General features: G+C 41.8%; 1 protein-coding gene across 1 annotated transcript in view; it reads left to right on the top strand.

Annotated features, from left to right (window-relative positions):
* ATP8A2 (ATPase phospholipid transporting 8A2) overlaps nucleotides 1-18,723 on the top strand; it is a 541,088-nt gene that overhangs the window by 24,444 nt on the left and 497,921 nt on the right. The window lies entirely within an intron of this gene.

Here is an 18,723-nt window from a genome sequence, read left to right as displayed (position 1 = left end):
CATAAACCATCTTAGCTGTCAATAAATTCATAATTGAAAATACTAATCAACTACACATCTGTTTTTTTGTAGAGGGTTTGTGTAAATAAAGAGAACAAACAGCAAGGACTCTCCTGTTGTTTGGATGGCAGGATGTTTAACCAAATATCCAAAATGAGCCAAGTTAGGAGTAAAAAATACCATCATTTCTTTCTCAAAAGCCTGATACCCATGATGCCTAGCTATACACTAGTTTTGAGTATATATTCAGCACAACCCTTTTTATTTTGTAACTCTCTTCTTGGACACTACCAGACGAAGCTTTGAAATTATTTTCATGAGCTAGACTTTTTATTTCTGTAGTAATGTTACAGTCTCTTAATTCTATAATTTATTCCTAAATATGGGCAAAACCCTGCAATCCACATTTAGGTAAAACTCCCATTGAAGTCAATAGGAGTTTTGCCTGAAGTAAAGGCTGCAGGATTAAGCCCTGTAGAGGGAGCCATTATTTGTTAAAGGGATTAATTTTCCTGTTAATGTATGGATTATTTATAGGATTAGCATGTGTTTTCAGGTTTCAGAGTGGTAGCCGTGTTAGTCTGTATCAGCAAAAAGAAACAGGAGTCCTTGTGGCACCTTAGAGACTAACAAATTTATTTGGGCATAAGCTTTCATGGGCTAAAACCCACTTCATCGGATGCATACTGTGGAAAATACAGTAGGAAGATATATATACACAGAGAACATAGGTGTTGCCATACCAACTATAATGAGACTAATCAATTAAGGTGGGGTATTATCAGCAGGAGAAAAAAAACTTTTGTAGTGATGATCAGAATGGCCCATTTCCAACAGTTGACAAGAAGGTGTGAGTAACAGTAGGGGGACAATTAGCATGGGGAAATAGTTTTTACTTTGTGTAATGACCCATCCACTCCCAGTCTTTATTCAAGCCTAATTTAATGATGTCCGGTTGGCAAATTAATTCCAATTCTGCAATTTCTTGTTGGAGTCTGTTTTTGAAGTTTTTTTGAAGTTTTCAGTGGATGATAGCCCATATAAGCACATTTTTGCATGTGACACTTTCATACCATTATCTTAGCAATTGGCAGATAACATTTAATAGTAAGAAACATTTATTAAGCTGTAACAATAAAAAGATGCAAGAACACTGAATTAATTCCTGGCGTAACTCCACTGAGATATGGACATAGACCAGGCATGAATTTGTCTTATAAACTTTATTGTGTCCTATTTGTGAAATTAAGTTTGTTATCTATTTATTTGACAAATAATATACTTAAATAAAAATTAAAAGGTAATCAGTAAATGAGGTAGTAATTGCCTCTTCATTTTCACAGTCTAACGGGATTTCATGAAGCTTCTATTAATATTTAATAGGTGCATTACCTTTGTAATATAAAGGAAATAGTTCATTTGATCTTATTAGTATTAATTTATCACACTCTACATTAATTTCTCTGTATGAAATGCTATGCTTAAGTGGGATAAACATTAACTCTTGTGTCATGATGTAAGAATTATGCATTCCATTTTTTCTGTTCTTAAACTGACATAGAAAGGGAGCTTTCAGTGCTGTGAAAATGGCGTGCTCCACTTATGGGGTACTAGAGGAATTAGCCTTGGGATATTCTGCAGTGATGCCTGCTAATTTATTAGCATTAGGTGGACTTCCCAGGAAGCTCGATTCATCCCTGTCAGCATGAGAACTAGTGTTAAAAGCAAAGCATGTGGAGTGGGAAGGGAAATATGTTACAGTTCAGTAATGAAATCAGTGGAGTTTTCAGTACCCTAGACTTATTCCAGGCTATCTGTGAGCAGGGGTGCTGGAATTAGGGATGCTGGGGTGCAGCAGCACCCTGTGGCTGGAAGTGCTTTACATCATATACAGGGTTTACAGTTTTGTTCAAGGCTTTCAGCACTTCCACTATAAAAAATTGTTCCAACGCCACTGAATGAGAGTGGAATTTGGCCAATATGTTTGATCTGAGAATTGGTTGATATGTTTGTATAGGATTTTTGATCTTCTTTCACCTTGGTTTTTATTTTCATCTTGAAGCATCTTTGGTAGTTTCATATTTTCAGCTTTGAGTTGGATTCTGCCTTTATTTAGGGCAGGGGTTCTCAAACTGGGGGTTGGGACCCCTCTGGGGGTCGTGAGGTTATTACATGGGGGGTCGTGAACTGTCAGCCTCCACCCAAACCCTGCTTTGCCTCCAGCATTTATAATGGTGTTAAATATATTAAAAAGTGTTTTTAATGTATAAGGTGGGTCGCACTCAGAGGCTTGCTGTGTGAAAGAGGTCACCAGTACAAAAGTCTGAGAACCCCTGATGTAGGGTATGAACACTCCTGTAAAAGCACATCCCTGCACTGAGCGAGGTAGGGGGCTGAATCTTCTCAGTGGAAGCATCAGGAAGTCCTGGGCCTGCCACCCCATCATGGAGTGCTGCCGTACTCTGCTATTCAGAGCCAGAGGGCTACGAGCAGCCAGACATAAGTTAGAGCAGACTGAAATGGGGTCCAGCTAACACGAGGATAGGGAAGCAAAAAGGCAGCTTAAGCAGACAGAACTGGGGTCTGGATAACATGAGGATAGGGGCCCCCCTATTCCTGCAGTTGGAAAAGAGAATCAACCTCACTGACTTTGGTGATTTACAGTAAGAGTCTGGACTCCTGGATTCTATTCCCAATTCCATTCCTAATTACTTGTCTGACCATAACTTCTGTGCCTCATCTTAACTCATAGGAAATGGGTATTACAGCGGCCTGGTGGGGGCTTAATTTATTAATGGACTAAATTCAGCCCTGGGCTGTGACTGTTTCTGTTCAGGATGGCAGGCCCCCTTGGTGGTAAGCCCATCTTGAAGGGAATTGCAGTGGGGCATGGCACCTAAAACACTTGCTCTGCTGGGGAGCATGGAGCTGGCCAGTGTGGCTTCAAAAGAGGGGCACTACTCAGGGGAGAGATGTGGCAAGTGGTGCTCTATGGAGGAGCTTTGAACTGAGGAGGAGTTTATGTTCTTTCCCTTTGAACCACCAAGTCAGTTTTAAACTTTTGTACATGAATTGCTCCAAGGCACGGTGGCCCCCACTGCATATTGCACCATGCTAAGGGTGTAAATGAAGTTCAGTTTTTTAAAGTACTTTGAGATCCTTAGATAAAAAGATGGTTTAGGAAAGCAAAAGATAGTTACTGTATTCACAAATAACTATGGTTTATGCATCATTAAGGATGGGAAATGAAAAACTGATATGTCAGAAATACCCACAAGTTAATGCTAGGTCTACCAAAGTTAACATTGCCACATTATATTTCCTATATTTCTTATGGCATTCAAATTTATAATACATTAAATGTTAAATTGAACATGGGAAGGAAGAATAGAAAATACAAATAGATGTAACGTGGTTAAATTAGAGTTTCAGGAGCAATGTCCGCTTTTGGAGTTTTGAGTGTGAGATTTTTTTCAGTACTTATTGTTGCATTCATATAACTTTGTATTTTCCTCTTTGCATTTAATTTCCTGGGGGGACTATGGAGAAGGAAGAGCTGTGGGATAAGAGGGTGTTAAGAAAAATGAAAAAATAAATCTGGAGCTTTTCAGCTTTGGAAATTTTCAAACTCTTCCTGCATTGCCTTGGTCTGGACCAGAACTGCAGACTTGCACAGTTTAGAAGCTCTGCAGGAACAGAGTTTAAAAACTACATTCTTAACTGTGGTATCCTTAACTTGTGTATGCGTACAGCATTAGAAACTGCTCTAGTTAAAAAGTTCAGTAAGAAACCTTGTTTTAATGGTCATATTTGAATTCACAATTTAAAAACACTTAAAACCATAAAAATACATAACTGATTTTCTTCTGGCCTAGCCTATTTTTCTCTTTATCTCTTAGATCTACAAAATGACAAGTTTGAAGTTCGTACCTATAGCCATTTTGAGTTGTTACAGCATTAAATTATTTTCAAAGCATATGGAAAAGTGTATTTTTTTGCATATTTGAATAATTCAGAAGTAGCAGAACTGATTTTACTCATTTTCGCCTTTTAAAAATAACCATTGGGAATGCATGGAATAGTTCACTCCAAAGGGATTTATTTGAGAAAGTTAGAATCCACTGAAAAATGGGGTTCAACATTAATGACATTAATGACATTAAGTGCTACTTACATCTACCATAATTATGTAACCTTAATGATTGATATGAAAATACTATGCTATGTGATACAAGCAGAGCCTTCTCTTTGTTGTAAGTTTCCAGAATGTTTATTGCCCTGAATGATTTGAATTTGTTTATGTAACCAATCTCTATGTGAGACAAAAAGAAGTTTCAAGAAAAAAAGCCCAAAATGTCATCTTTGCCATTTATGCAAAAAGAGTTACATGAGCTAACGACAAATGCTGTTTACATGTGAATAAATATGAAACACCGACTGCCAAAAAGTTTGTTCTGTACAAAATAATGTGTAGATCTGAAGATATGTAATCCTGGGATGTGGAGCATTCCTGGTATTCATTAGTGAGGCATTGTCATAAAGGGGGCACCTTCAGATCCTTCTCCGAGTGCTTTAATGTCTCTTGCTGCCTTACGCTTGTAAGATGTAGTTAAATGTCATTTGAGAGACGCCTGCTGTGTCTCCCCAGTGTAACAGTATTTATCTGACAGTAGCATAAGTTGGTGTTGGCTCTGCTCTCTGAGAACCTAATCTTTAGCCATTGAAGTCAAATGGGAGTTTTGGTTTTGAAATAAATGGCATAGGTTTGTGTGCTGCGGCCCCGATTCTATAGACATTTTAAATGTGAGTAGTCTCACTGCAGTCAATAACATTAAATAAATGTATAGGTGTTGCAAGATCAGGCCTAGATAATTAGGATCTGGCCAGGATTGCATTATGGAACAAAGGCTAATATCCCTGATAAGCCTGATTTTTTTTTTCAAGTCCCAATTTCACCCACAACTACCCCGAAAAGAAGCCAATCTTTGAAATTGCACAGAGTTCGGTGTCCCATCAAGTGGCAGGATCCAGTATTATGCTTCTTTACTCCCCCATTGGACTCTCTTCTGCCTTTGTTGCCTGTGACAATGACCTGGGCCACCCTTGCACAAGAGTGTTTTCGGTTGTATACAGAGAAATGTTTAAAATTGACCTGCTAATTGAATCCAAGCAAGAACTGGGGAGTGGGGTGAGAAATGTGAAGGGGATGTACAGGTGGACATGAGGGGCAAGGAGGACTGGGACTAGGAAACTTGGTAGCTTGGAGCCTGGGAATGCAGGAATCTGGGGAGTAACAGGTATAGGAAGTGGGAGAGTGGCAGAATAGGAAGGGGATGTAGTAGGGAAATGCATGAAACTGGGGAAGGTCTGGAGGATGAGTGTGTACATCCTGGGCCGGGGGACAGGAGAACAGAGTGAGGCATGGAAAAGCAGAGGCTTTTATCTATGTTAAACTTAATTAAATCAATTAGTTTTCAATATGGATAAAAGCTTCCTTTCCATTCTTCTCCACTACCCCAATATCCCACCTGGGCATAACTCCCCTCCACCACACACACATTGTGTGGACTTGCTGAAGTCTGGAGGCAGAGAAGCCTGCTTTGATGAGCCTCATAAGAATTGTCAGAGCGGAGCTCCCCTCGTAGGAAACTTTAAATACCAACCCTATTTAAAATTATTCTACACTTTTTGTAAAACTCAAATGTTATGAAGGGAACAGTTAAGAGTTCCAGACTTTTCCCACTGCCTTTTAGTCCTTCATCCTTCTTTCACTCCACCTGATTTATGCTACTCACCTACCCTTAAATTTCCCATTGAAATCTGAAAAATGAACACACAATAAATTACTGATTTATAAAATCCCATTTCTTATTCAAGGTTCTAGTTCCCAAATACCATAATACTATCATCTGCACAATATAACTACCAAAATACTGATTGCTAAATAACATTCAGAGTTAAATACCTAAACCTGTTAGGTTTGTGTATGCTGACACTTGATTATGACAGAATAGTCAACACACTTCATGATCTGTATCATGCTATGAGAATGTAGGGAAAACTGACATAACTTAGTGTGCTCTGGGACTATATTATTTTTGAAATCTTTACTACACAGATAATAAACAATATATTATAAGCTATGTATAAAATCAGAAGTTGGGTGGGGTAGTAGTAAGTGATGAAAATTAGCGTATTGTAGCTGGATCCTTTATCTGTTCACTTCAAGACTTGCTTATGTTTGTTTTGTTTTTTAAAGGTGTAAAATTTTTGTTGAAGTGTAGTGTTGTTTTCAGATGGATTCCATTGAAACATACCTTTAACCTTAGCTCTCTATAATTTTTTTGTTGGTAACTAATTATATTTAGTTATAATTCCATTAAAATGGACAGCACCATGCTCTGGGCTTTTCTGGACTGTTTCTTCCGAATATTTGGGAGGGAACTCTGTAAAATGATCTTGTCCTATCACTGAGTTACTTTAAAAATTGTGTGTTTAGCTCATTGTACAATTGAGGTATCTTTGTTCTCGTGCATCCTTAGGACAAGGAGCCTAACTACATACTCCCTACAGAAGAAAACCCCTATTGATTTCAGTGGGAACATTTCTTGCATGAGGAGTATGGGATTAGGCTAGGGGTGGGCAAACTTTTTGACCCAAGGCCCAAATCTGGGTATGGAAATTGTATGGCAGGTCATGAATGCTCACAAAATTGGGGGCTGCGGTGCAGGACAGCACCGGCTGGGGGTGCAGGCTCTGAGGTGGGGCTGGGGATGAGGGGCTGGGGGTGCAGGAGGGTGCTCCGGCCTGGGACCAAGAGGTTCGGAGGGCAGGAGGGGGATCAGGGCTGGGGCAGGGGTTTAGAGCACAGGAGGCGGTCAGGGGTGCAGCCTCTGGGTGGCGCTTACTTCAAGCAGCTCCCGGAAGCAGTGGCATGTCCCCTCTCTGGCTCCTAGGTGGAGGTGCAGCCAGGCAGCTCTCCACGCTACCCCATCCGCAGGCACCGCCCCTGCAGCTGCCATTGGCTATGGCTCCCAGCCAATGGGAGCTGCAGGGGTGGTGCTTGGGGCAGTGGCAGCCTATGGAGCGGAGCCCCCTGGCTTCCCCTACACGTAGGAGTCAGAGGGAGGACATGCTGCTACTTCCAGGAGCTGTGTAGAGCCTTAGCAGGCATGGACAAGGGCAAGCTCCCGACCCCACTCCCTCTCCCCGGCTGGAGTGCCAGAGAGGGGCAAGCCCCAGAACACCCTGCTCCCCCGGTGGGAACTCAAGGGCTGGATTAAAATGTGTGAAGGGCCAGATGCGGCCCCCAGGCCATAGTTTGCCCACCCCTGGCTTAGGCTCATAGGGCCAAGCCCTGAAAATCACAACACAGAGTCATCATAGTACAAGATATTGCAAAAGACAATTCTCCCTATGATCAAATCATTCCTACCGAGTTCTCCACTGTCTCTTCTTCTAACACCTTGTCAGTTATAAGTTCATTCCCTGATATAAATAACTCCATTGAGTTCAGTACGTTAACACTGGGAATGAAACTTGGGATGGTTGGGCCACAAAGAGAAATGCAGGAGCGGTGTCCAGAGCAGAGATAGAGGTTCCCAAATGAGGGGTCAACCGGTGGAAGGAAAGGGGGTAGTAGAGGTTCTTGTTCAGAGGTAGTGCTGCTTAGGGGAAATGATTATGAAGAATGTGCTGGTTATAAGCAGCTGATATAAATGGGGAAGCTGAAACAAAGTGTAACCCACACACCTCCTGGGTGTGGTGCTCTGTCCCATCTAGTGACACTGGGACCACTTAGGGAGAGAGCGACTAATGGCCATGTGGTTTTTAGCTCATGCAATAGAGGCTCATGCATTTAGCTAAGGCTGTAGAGCAAACTCATAAATCTCTTTCTAAGTGGTCTTGGTGCCACTAGATGGGACAGAACACCACACCCTGGAGGTGTGTGGGTTACAAAAACATCCCAGGACCCCAGATAATGCCAGAGCTGCCAAGCCACAATTTTCTCAATATTTCTAGGAAGAGGAAGGTTCCCTGAATCTTGCTGATACTTTCTCCACAGCATTTTGAAAATCTGACTGTTGCTGTCTGTTCCAACTGTAAAAAAGCTTGTCTGGCATGCACAAAAAAAAGCCCTCATCGCTCATCTTGGTTACTGTAGCCTCCTAATCCAGTCCACATTCCTCTCCTTTCCCTACCACTAGTCTCTCCAAATTGTGGCCCCCAAATTTGTCCTCATCCCCAAAATACTAACTAGCAACTGACTGACTTGGTGTGAGTGCAGACTTTTCAAACAAAGATTGGTTTCTTGAGTGCTTCTTACTTCAATGCCTTCTTCATAGCTACCTTGGCCAATCTCTATATCAAATGCAAAATAACATGACAGGTATAAAGAAAATGCAAAATAAGCATTGCCCCAAATAATGATTTGGGCAATGCACGTAGATGGTCTTAAAATGAAACCTTTCGTGCTTAGGTTTGTGTTCCATTCAAGGATAAAACAGTAATACTTAGTACTCTCCTAACTATAAATTCTATTTGATTGATTTCCCCCCCCACCCAAGTTGCTTTGTATGCTCTTTAAAGCTCTTACTGTATATACAGTGGAAGCATCATTTAGTAAAGTACATTTCGAATATGGAGCCAGCATTTTAGATTCATTACTTTTGCTACTTTATCATTCCTTGCTACCATCAGTAAAATACGAACTTGTTTTTCTAATGATTCTGCAACCTCTGCTTTTCTCCTCTCTTAAAAAATAGTTTGAATTCTAAAGCAGCGAATAGGAATAGTGAGCTCAAGGGATTGGTAATAGGCAAGGCTGAGGCTTTGCCATGAAGTTTTCCTCCGTAGTTACAAGGGGTGAAATGGGAAGGGACGAGGGGCTGCTGTTTCTGGCATGACCTCATTGTTGTCTTTGACACAGGGATATATGAGAGCCTGATGCGACTTGCCTTGTTTGCAAATCAGGGAGGCAGTGCAGGTCAGTCACTTGATGGGGACTCAGCAGACCTGCATTCTATTCCCAACTCTGCCATGGAACTGTTGTATTATGTTGGGCAAGTCACTTCACCTCTCTGTGCCTCCTTCCCTTCCCATCCTATGCCTATATTGCCTGTTTAGACTGTAAGCTCTTTGGAGGAGGAGCTCTTTCTTACTGTGTGTTGTACAGCATCCAGCTCAGCCAGGACCTGATCTGTTAGGCCTATAGAAGCTACCACTATAATTCAGATGATAACCATATTGTCAGACAGGGCATTAGGGGAATAGCACGGAGCAGAGGTAGCCATCTGTGACCCAGTTTGAAAAAACAAAACAGTCATAGATTTTGTGGCTGCCAAGACTGTGCCTTAGGCCTGCTAATGGAATACAAAGCTTCCCATCTCTGGGTCACTTGTTTATACCCAGCCCTAATTAGTAGCTACTTAAATATCGTTATCTCATGACTAGCTGTAGGTCTGTGTGAATGTGTTGACAAGCTCAGTCCAATTCCAAGTTTCAGCAAAGAGGCTAATGATTAAATGAGCATGGAGACAGAATTATCCCCTCATCCTTAGAAGCTGTCTCTCCAGTTCTGCCAAGGCGTATTGGTTGAGCAGAGTGGGGAAGTCTGTTCTACAAAGTCTTCAGTGAATAAAGAACTTGTACCAAGTTCTCCTTTCAGAATAGAACCCCTAACGAGAGAGGAAGCCAAGTATTAAGCATGTTGCCAGTGCTTTTGGTTGTGTACCATGGTGCAGGAGCTGCTGTTCTGACACTGGACTTTAGAAACAAAGGGGACTGAGCCTGGAGGCCTGGAGGCTACAAACTGAATCTTCTAATTTTACACTGGAGGGAGGCCAACATAAATCAAATCTGGATCTTTTGAATGACAATGCTGAGCACTGCCGCTGCTGCAGCACAGTACTGATTTAACTTACGGGCACAAAGTATTACATTTAAAATATACAAATAGTATGTTCAGATACAAGAATGGATCCTGAAATATCGAATATACAGCAGTGGGGTGAATGTGACAAGAGGTCAATATGTCATTGCTAATCAGCACTGGGTAGGTATGAACACAAGTGTCCCAGTATAGCTCTTATTTAATTTTCTCTCACTGAAGCCTGTAGGAGACAAATTTAAAGAACATTCCGGTTCCAGAGTTTCCAAATAGCCCATATTTTAAATAAAAGTCTTCCAACCAGTGAGGAAGAAAGATGGATCCCAGATGTCCCTGCCATTGTAAATATGATTGTTTAGTTTTTAAAAAACAAACCCCCTTCACCTCCAGATCTGCCTGCCTGAAATGTGAGGAGCAATCTCCATGCACTTGCTTTGTTGTTGGGACCTTTCCTGGCCATTTGCAGGATAATTCAGTGCAGCCAAGTTTTGCAATACCGTAGCACAGGATGTTTATTTTGTGGGGAGGGAAGAGGTAGTGGGAAATACAGGAATAGAAATTTGTTTAATTATACAAAAAGATACTGAGGTTGGAAAATGAAGAATCATTCTTGCATGGAAAAAAACAGGTTACAATGTTTGCTAGTATCTATATGAATATTATCAAAATGATGACGCATCATTAGTGCTTAGGAGTAGCATGGTAATGAGTGGAACTAAATGAATGAAAGTAATTTGTTGAAATTATATAGGAGTTGCTTTTAGAAAATCTTAGTACATTGTTGTGGAGACAATGGGCCATACTCTGTTTTCAGCTGCACTGAAGTATATCCAAAGTAATTCCAGTGGAATAGCTCAGAGCATAATTGGTCCTAAATTATGTAGCAGATGTTAAGGAGGCAGATCTCTTCCAGTGGAATATTTGAACACCTACCTTGACCACTGATCCGCACAGTAATTTATCTTGTAACAGGCACTGACTTAGTGCTAGTATTTTTTAAAATGATCTTTGATTTTTGCCTGTTGAACTGCAACTCTTAAATTCCACTCTGACTTACATGTCAGGGCACTTCATTGAAGATAATGGAATTGCACAGGTTGAAGTCAGGGCAGAACTTAGCCCTTGCAAATGTGACTCTGTATTATTTAAACAGCTTGTTTATGGCAAAACCTCAACCACAAAATTCCTGTCTACTTTCTTGTGCTTTATTGACATAATTTCAACAGGTTTTCCCAGCAGCTACTTAAAAAGCTTGAGATTCAGAAAACGTGATGGGTGGGGAAAAAAGGGGAATTTTTGTGTTCTCTCAAAACATCATGGGCCCATGGTAAATCTGAACTAATGCCATTGATGAAATTACCCCAGAATATGGCTCTCTGGCCCTGACAGAGCAGTATCTAGGGAAATGGGTCATGTGGATACCCAGCATTCCTCATTTTCACTGTATGAGGGTTTACTGGTCAAAGTAGTATTAAATTACATAGTGGTTGCCCCTTAGTGGCACCGAATTGGTGACATTGGGATTCTGCCAATCTTACTCACCCAAGTAGTCCCATTGAAGTCAGGGATTTGCCACTTACAAAAGGGAAGACATAACTCTGCACTGATTTTTTTTCTAAACTTTTCCCCGATACCAAAAAATAATAGTATTGGGTGAGAAAATCCTATATAGCATGGGTAAGAGTGGCAGAACTGAGTCCTAAATGCCATAAACTTGGAGGCATTAAATCCTTAATGCTAAGCCCAAATAGCTTCACAGGGGAAAGAGGAAGAATCTTCCCTCCTCTGTTTTGGGGAGACCTGCCTATATTACAGCTCCCGTCCCCAGGGTTGCCGTTCAGGGAGTTACCACAGAGCTGGGTCCCACTCTGTGCAGGCAGTATGCAACCCCTTAAATGAGAACCCTCCCCTCTGAAATCCAACATACTTTCTTATTCCTCATAACCCCATGGTTCCCTCTTCCAGAGAAACCTCCATGGCTGCAGGGGTAGGAGGTTGGATTTGCCCCTTTGTGCATAGAACCATTCTGCTGTCAGCTTAGATACACATCATATGATACTGGGGGAAATGAGATGCTTAACCAGTGGGATTTGGAATGTGGAAAGTTCGTTCATGAGAAGCTTTATGGCATGATCTCTGTACGAGGCATAGTACTGTACAATAATTGGAACAAGACTACTGTATTTCAAGCCTGCTGGAGCTCAGAAACAGTGGGGCAGCGGAATATATTTCTGGGTTGTGGTGGTGGTTACCTTGTGCATATTTCAGGGTTTTAATGCAGTTTTTTATGTGGTGATATTGTTGTTCGATGATTTAATCCTATTGAATTGACTAGGTAGGCTAGTCTGCTGGTGTGTGACACTACTGCCTATCATGCTAACCAGTATTGTCCCATTGCTTCCTTGCACTCCCCCTTCAGCTTGTCTGTATCCATCTGTGGTCTCGTGTCTTATGCTTAGATTGTGAGTCTGTGGGGCCAGGGATTGTCTTTTGGTTTTGTGTTTGTACAATACCTAGCACAATGGGCCCCTAGATGCTATGATTAATACAAACCATTCCTGGAAGGGTTCGGTGTCTTGCTGCACCTAGTCTACTGCCAGCTTCCCTGCTTCTCTCACACACTCTCCTTCCACACAGGGGAGGGTTTAAAAAGGTCTCAAGCAGTTGGAGCCAGCTGAACCTAATTCGTTCCCTGGTAACCCCTTTTCCATCTGAACCTTATTTCCCCGTGGTTATCTCTCCTCAGTGGATAGGGAGAGGCCTTTTAAGCCCCTGGGACTAATTACTACCTCCCTACCCCCCCTTTGTAGCTGTTTGTCCTGGGCTTACCACAATATACAATAGAACATCAAAGATACGAACACCAGAATTACAGACTGACGGGTCAACCGGAAGTAACCAGTCAGACAGCAGCAGAGATAAACAAACAAACAAACAAACAAATAATGTACTGTGCCTTTATTCGTGGGTAAAAAACCTCACTTTACCCATGAAAGCTTATGCCCAGATAAATCTGTTAGTCTTTAAGGTGCCACTGGACTCCTTGTTGTTTTTGTGAATACAGACTAACATGGCTACCCCCTGATACTTGTGCCTGTATTGAATCTTAAAGGTCAGGACATCTAGGCTGCCTGTCCCCACACCTCCACCATCACGCATTGGGCAGCCACTTACAACAAGACACTGGGGCTGTCAGCTTACCCCCCCCCCCCCCAAGAGCTGTTCGTTCTCTCTCTCTCTCACACACACCCCTCCCTCCCTCCCTCTCTGCTGGGAGGAGGATTAGCTTGCAAACTCATGTGGGGCACTGAGTAAATTGCTCATCTGCTGTTGAAACCTGGCATGGAGTATCAGTCGCTGGATCTGGAGCATGAACTGTGCTTTATTCAGAGTTACGAACATTTCAGAATTATGGACAACCTCCATTCCCGCAGTGTCTGTAACTCTGAGGTTCTACTGTACTTATAAATAAAATAGTACTTGGGGTTGGGGACTCTCTTTGTTACAGAAGTGACTGCAATGGTCTAAAATGTTAACTTGGTTAAACCATTAATTTTCCCCCACTGTTTTAAAGTATGTGAAAACCATAGAGAGATCTGTGCATTTAATTACAGTCTGCATTACAAGAGTATCGTGCTACACTTGGGACTATAGAAATGTGAATGAAAACTAGATAAGAATCCTTTCAAGTAATCACAGTTGATGGCAACTAAAGTAACATTAACTTAGGGGGGAAATAATTTATTGAAAATTCCGCATTGTCAGGGATGTCTTCATTATATTGAAAGCATGAATATATGAAAATAATAAATCTAAATATTGTTAATTGTCATGATTCATTAAATACAATGACATTTTGTGACCGTTTGTGATTGTGTTGAACTGTCACCTTTAGTACATAATATATGGTCTCCCCCTGACTCTTATGCAGTATAACATCTATGCTGGGCATGACTGTAAAGAATGTTATCTTCTCTAGAGAGAGGGTGCTACACTGGTAACTGAGCTAGGATACACACCCTGACACCAAGAGGCTCTGGTTACACAAAGTAAACAAACAAACTAAATTAAATGGAGCTGTAAAAATGAAATGACAAATTAATACATCATATCAGTTTTAACAATTGTATACAGGCCACAATTTTAAAATGAACTTTTTATTTAACTTTGTTCTAATTTTATGTGCTTCACTAAAGATCTGATCCTGCTGCCATTGCAGTGAATGGCAGATCTTCATCAGTGGGACAGAATCAGCTCCAAACACCAAAATATGCTGGTACCTCTCATAATTTTGTTATTCATACTTAGATACAGCAAAATCCCATTAACAGTTGGGAAAAAGACGGTTAAAGGAGAAGAATAACAGATTGCTAATCATGCTTAAATTGTCTCACATGTGAAGTCCCATTTACTCTGTAAGTCAAGTTGACATGTTCATAAGTGTTTGCAGAATCGGGTATGTAATGAGACATATTTTATTAGTTAATCATTATGCATGGCAATTAATTAAATGGAAAAAGCAGACTTTTTTTGTGAATGCCTGTTTTAATATGGCAACATAGACTAGTGACTCAAAGGCACATGGTAGGTGTAATGTGTTTGGATTTTAAAAGAACATTTGATTACGTATGTTTCAGTCTTACGCTGAACCTTGTTGTTAGTTTGGATATCAGTGCTGTCGTGCAGTTAAATTGGCCAAAAGACTTCCTTGGGGAGGACTGGAAATGCTCACTTGGTGCATCCCACAGAGAAGGCTGGGCTTACTGTCATGGTACAGTCTGCACCTTCCTTATGTGTGCGGGAGCTCGAGTGTGGTGGTGTCTTGGGTCCTGTGGTGTGGATCCTAAAACAGGAGATTGGAGAAAACAATCTAACCCCCCTAGATTAAGAGTGCGATATAGGCTGGTTCCCTTGGAAAACAGCTAGTTAAAAATAATCCAGTTCTCCCAGATACTCTGTTGGCTCTTGTAGAGATTATAGTCTCAGTCTTCAGGGGGCCAGGGGATGGCAGCTGCATTATGAATACTGCATTACTAGTACAGCTGTGGGTAGGCTGTCCCAAAGAATGATACTAGCGTCTCTGGAAATAGCTGAAATTGTGTCATGGTGAAAGCTGCTGGTATGGAAAAGAACACACACACACACACACACATACACACACACACACATTTTGTGGGGCAGAAGGGAGTAATTTTAAATCGTTGGATGACAAGTAATTCTAGTTAAAAATTACTAGAAATATTTAGTCTAGAGAAACAAGAAATGGCTGGCCAGCTCTTACTACTTGTTTCTCGTACTGCCAAATCAGGGAAAACCAAAGTAAAAAGATGGAATTATTGATACAGGCTATTCATTAGACTATTTCAGGTGATGTGACTCCCACTATGTTAGTAACAGGGGTTCTTTTACGTACCTTCAGGGACTCCAGGATTAAAACCAAGCAAAGTAATCATAGTTATTAACCAGGGCTATTTTATTATTAAAGAAAGGAAAAGAAAACGTTAAACAAAAGACCACAAATGACACAATACAAGTGATTAACTGGTTACTTTAGTTACAGTCTCCTCTGTATGCTTCCCTGCGGAGAGCTTTTAGGAGAGATTAAGTGTTTGACAGTGAACTGCGTCTGGAGGTGTTCTTCATTTGGTAAGTTAAGACCAAAGTTCACTGTTTTCCAAAATTATTGTGAGCCCATCTTAGGGTATGCCTACACTACGAAATTAGATCGAATTTATAGAAGTAGTTTTTTTAGAAATCGTTTTTATACAGTCGATTGTGTGTGTCCCCACACAAAATGCTCTAAGTGCATTAAGTCGGCAGACTGTGTCCACAGTATCAATACTAGCGTCGACTTCTGGAGTGTTGCACTGTGGGTAGCTATCCCACAGTTCCCACAGTCTCTGCTGCCCATTGGGATTCTGGGTTGAGATCCCAATGCCTGATGGGGCAAGAACAGTGTCGCGAGTGGTTCTGGGTACATGTTGTCAGGCCCTCCTCTCCCTCCCTCCCTCTGTGAAAGCAACGGCAGACAATTGTTTCATGCCTTTTTTCCTGGGTTACCTGAGCAGACGCCATACCACAGCAAGCATGGAGCCCGCTCAGCTCTCCGTCACTGTACGTCTCCTGGGTGCTGGCAGACGTGGGACTGTATTGCTACACAGCAGCAGCTCATTGCCTTTTGGCAGCAGACGGTGCATTACGATTGGTAGCCATCATCGTCATATTCCTGGGTGCTCTTTTAGCCGACCTCGGTGAGATTGGTCAGGGGCGCCTGGGCAGACATGGTAGTGACTCTGCCAGGTAATTCCCATCTTCTGCCGAGCACCCAGGAGATGACGATGGCTTGCAGTCGTACTGCACTGTCTGCTGTCAGCCTAAGATGTAAAAGATAGATGGATCAAAACAAGAAATTGACCCGATTTGTTTTGTGAAATCAACAGCCTGCTAAACCCGGGGTTTTGAGTTCAATCCTTGAGGGGGCCATTCTGTGTGACAGTTGTTTGTATTTCTCCGTGATGCAAAGCCACCCCTTTTGTTGATTTTAATTCTCTGTAAGCCATGTCGTCAGTCACCCCTCCTTCCGTCAGAGCAACGTCAGACAATTGCTTCGTGCAAAACCATGCGAAGAGGCACCGGTAGTGCGGTGACGAGAGGGACATGGTATGTCTCACAAAGTATGGGCCGGGCAATGTGCCCCGGCAATGTGCACATCATGCTGATGAGCTCTGCATAAGCTCTGCAAACAAGCTGGCCAAACAGGAAATTAAATTCAAAAGATCGTGGGCCTTTTCCTATCTACCTGGCCAGTGCATCTGAGTTGAGAGCACTGTCCAGAGCGGTCACAATGGAGCACTCTGGGATAGCTCCTGGAGGCCAATACCATTGAATTGCGTCCACACTATCCCAAATTCGACCCGGCAAGGCCGATTTCAGCGCTAATCCCCTCGTCGGATGTGGAGTAAAGAAATCGATTTAAAGAGCCCTTTAAGTCGAAAAAAAGGGTTTCGTCGTGTGGATGAGCCCAGGCTTAAATCGAGGTAACGCTGCTAAATTCGACCTAAAGTCATAGTGTAGATGGGGCCTTAGTATCTCATAGATATTTAAACTGTTTATAATTGGACAAAAGAATTTAAGAGCAGGTGGGGCCTGTCTGGTATATCATTGATAACCTAAACAGTTGATCATTGGGCAAAGTACGGTAAGTAATATTAACTAAGTCCTGTGAAATCAAAGAAAATATTTAAACCAGTTACTTAAAAGGAGCCATTTAAGGAACAGTCTTGAGATGGGACAATTATGAATATTAAGAAACTTACATACAATTAAATCACACTATTTTTTTTTGTTTACCAATGTTTAACCCCTGTTACCTCTTCAAGAATATTTGGTCTAACCATTTGGTGATTAACAGGAGAAACTGTTAATATTTTTAAGTTACAAAAGCATTTCCTTATCCCAATAAATATTCAGAAGAGTTTAAATTTAATATGTTGGCAGTATCTTAGTTAACTTCCTCTTGCCAATCCACGTTGAAGTCCTGGGGAGGCTTTCCTTGGGTTGCTTTCCTTTTGAGGCATCTCTGTTTTTCTTATCTGACTGTGTTTTCATTTGTATCACAACATCTATTGTTACTTGTGCTGTCCATTATACAGCTAGCAGAGAAAACAACACAATTTATCTGAGAAATGAGTTTTCTTCCTAATCTGTCCGTATGGCTTGATGTATATCACCTTTTGCATTACTCTTCCTGTGGTGTAATTACTTCAAGATATCACTACACAAAATGATCAGCAAGGCTAATTCTGAAATTTTTTTTTTTTGGGTAGCTTAGTGCTCACAACTAGGGCTTTGAGTTCAGCATACTAGGTCAGTTCTGAGCCAAGAAGTGACTCAGAGTATGAAATAAAAGGCAGATTTCCATAATGACAATAGCTGTTAATTCTTTAAAGTGTGGCTGTACTTTGAAAAATCACGCTGTAAAAAATGGCATTGTGCGTTTCCAGCCTATAGCCTAGTTATAACAGTTCTAGGTTATAACAATAACAAATGTAGTATTAATTGGACTTAACCACATGCTTGAAGATAAGCACATGCTTAAGTGGTTTTCTGAACTGGTTTCCTAATGAAATGTAAGTGTTAGAGAGAACTGCCCGTAGTACTGGAGTTTGGACAGATATTTTAAATAGATAATTTTTGTCTTCTGACTGTATCGTCAGGTGATATTTGTTGTAATGATCACAGTTCCTGCCTTTCTGCGAGCCTTCAGGGTCCAGTATGCGCTCCCTCAAAAGGGAGAAGTACAATATACAGTCAAACCTTGCAATAATGTGCCCTGCCATAACGCAAAATCGCATATAACACGATCATAAGTTGGCTCCCCTTTAAGGCCTAATACCAGTGGTCCCCAACGCCATGGCGCCCGCTGGGACATTGATGTGCCCCCGCCTAGTGCCCAGCAGAGGAGAGAAGCCGTGGCCCCGCGCCTGCCGGGGACAGAGAACTCCGAGGCTGCGGGCGCCAGTGCTCACTGTCCCCGGCAGGCGCAGGGCCGCGGCTTCTCTCCCCTGCTGGGCACTAGGCACTAGGGGCACTAGGCGGAGCACATCAATGCACCGCGTTGGGGACCACTGACTTAAACTGATCAGCTTGAAATCCCGCTATACCGCGACCCCGCATTTAGCGCGATGGAATTTTTTGGACCCCAAACATCGCGTTATAGCGGGGTTTCACTGTATTTCTATACATTATACATCTCCTAATGTTTACCCACCACTTCCTATATTAACTTTGAACAATGAAGTCATTGCTAGCTCTTGAGGCACCATCATTTTTCT

The sequence above is a fragment of the Mauremys reevesii genome, linkage group 1, assembly GCF_016161935.1.
Source record: "Mauremys reevesii isolate NIE-2019 linkage group 1, ASM1616193v1, whole genome shotgun sequence".
NCBI classification, from domain to species: Eukaryota; Metazoa; Chordata; order Testudines; family Geoemydidae; genus Mauremys; species Mauremys reevesii.
The sequence above is the reverse complement of the archived record's forward strand: the minus strand, read 5'-3'. Positions and strand labels throughout refer to the sequence as shown.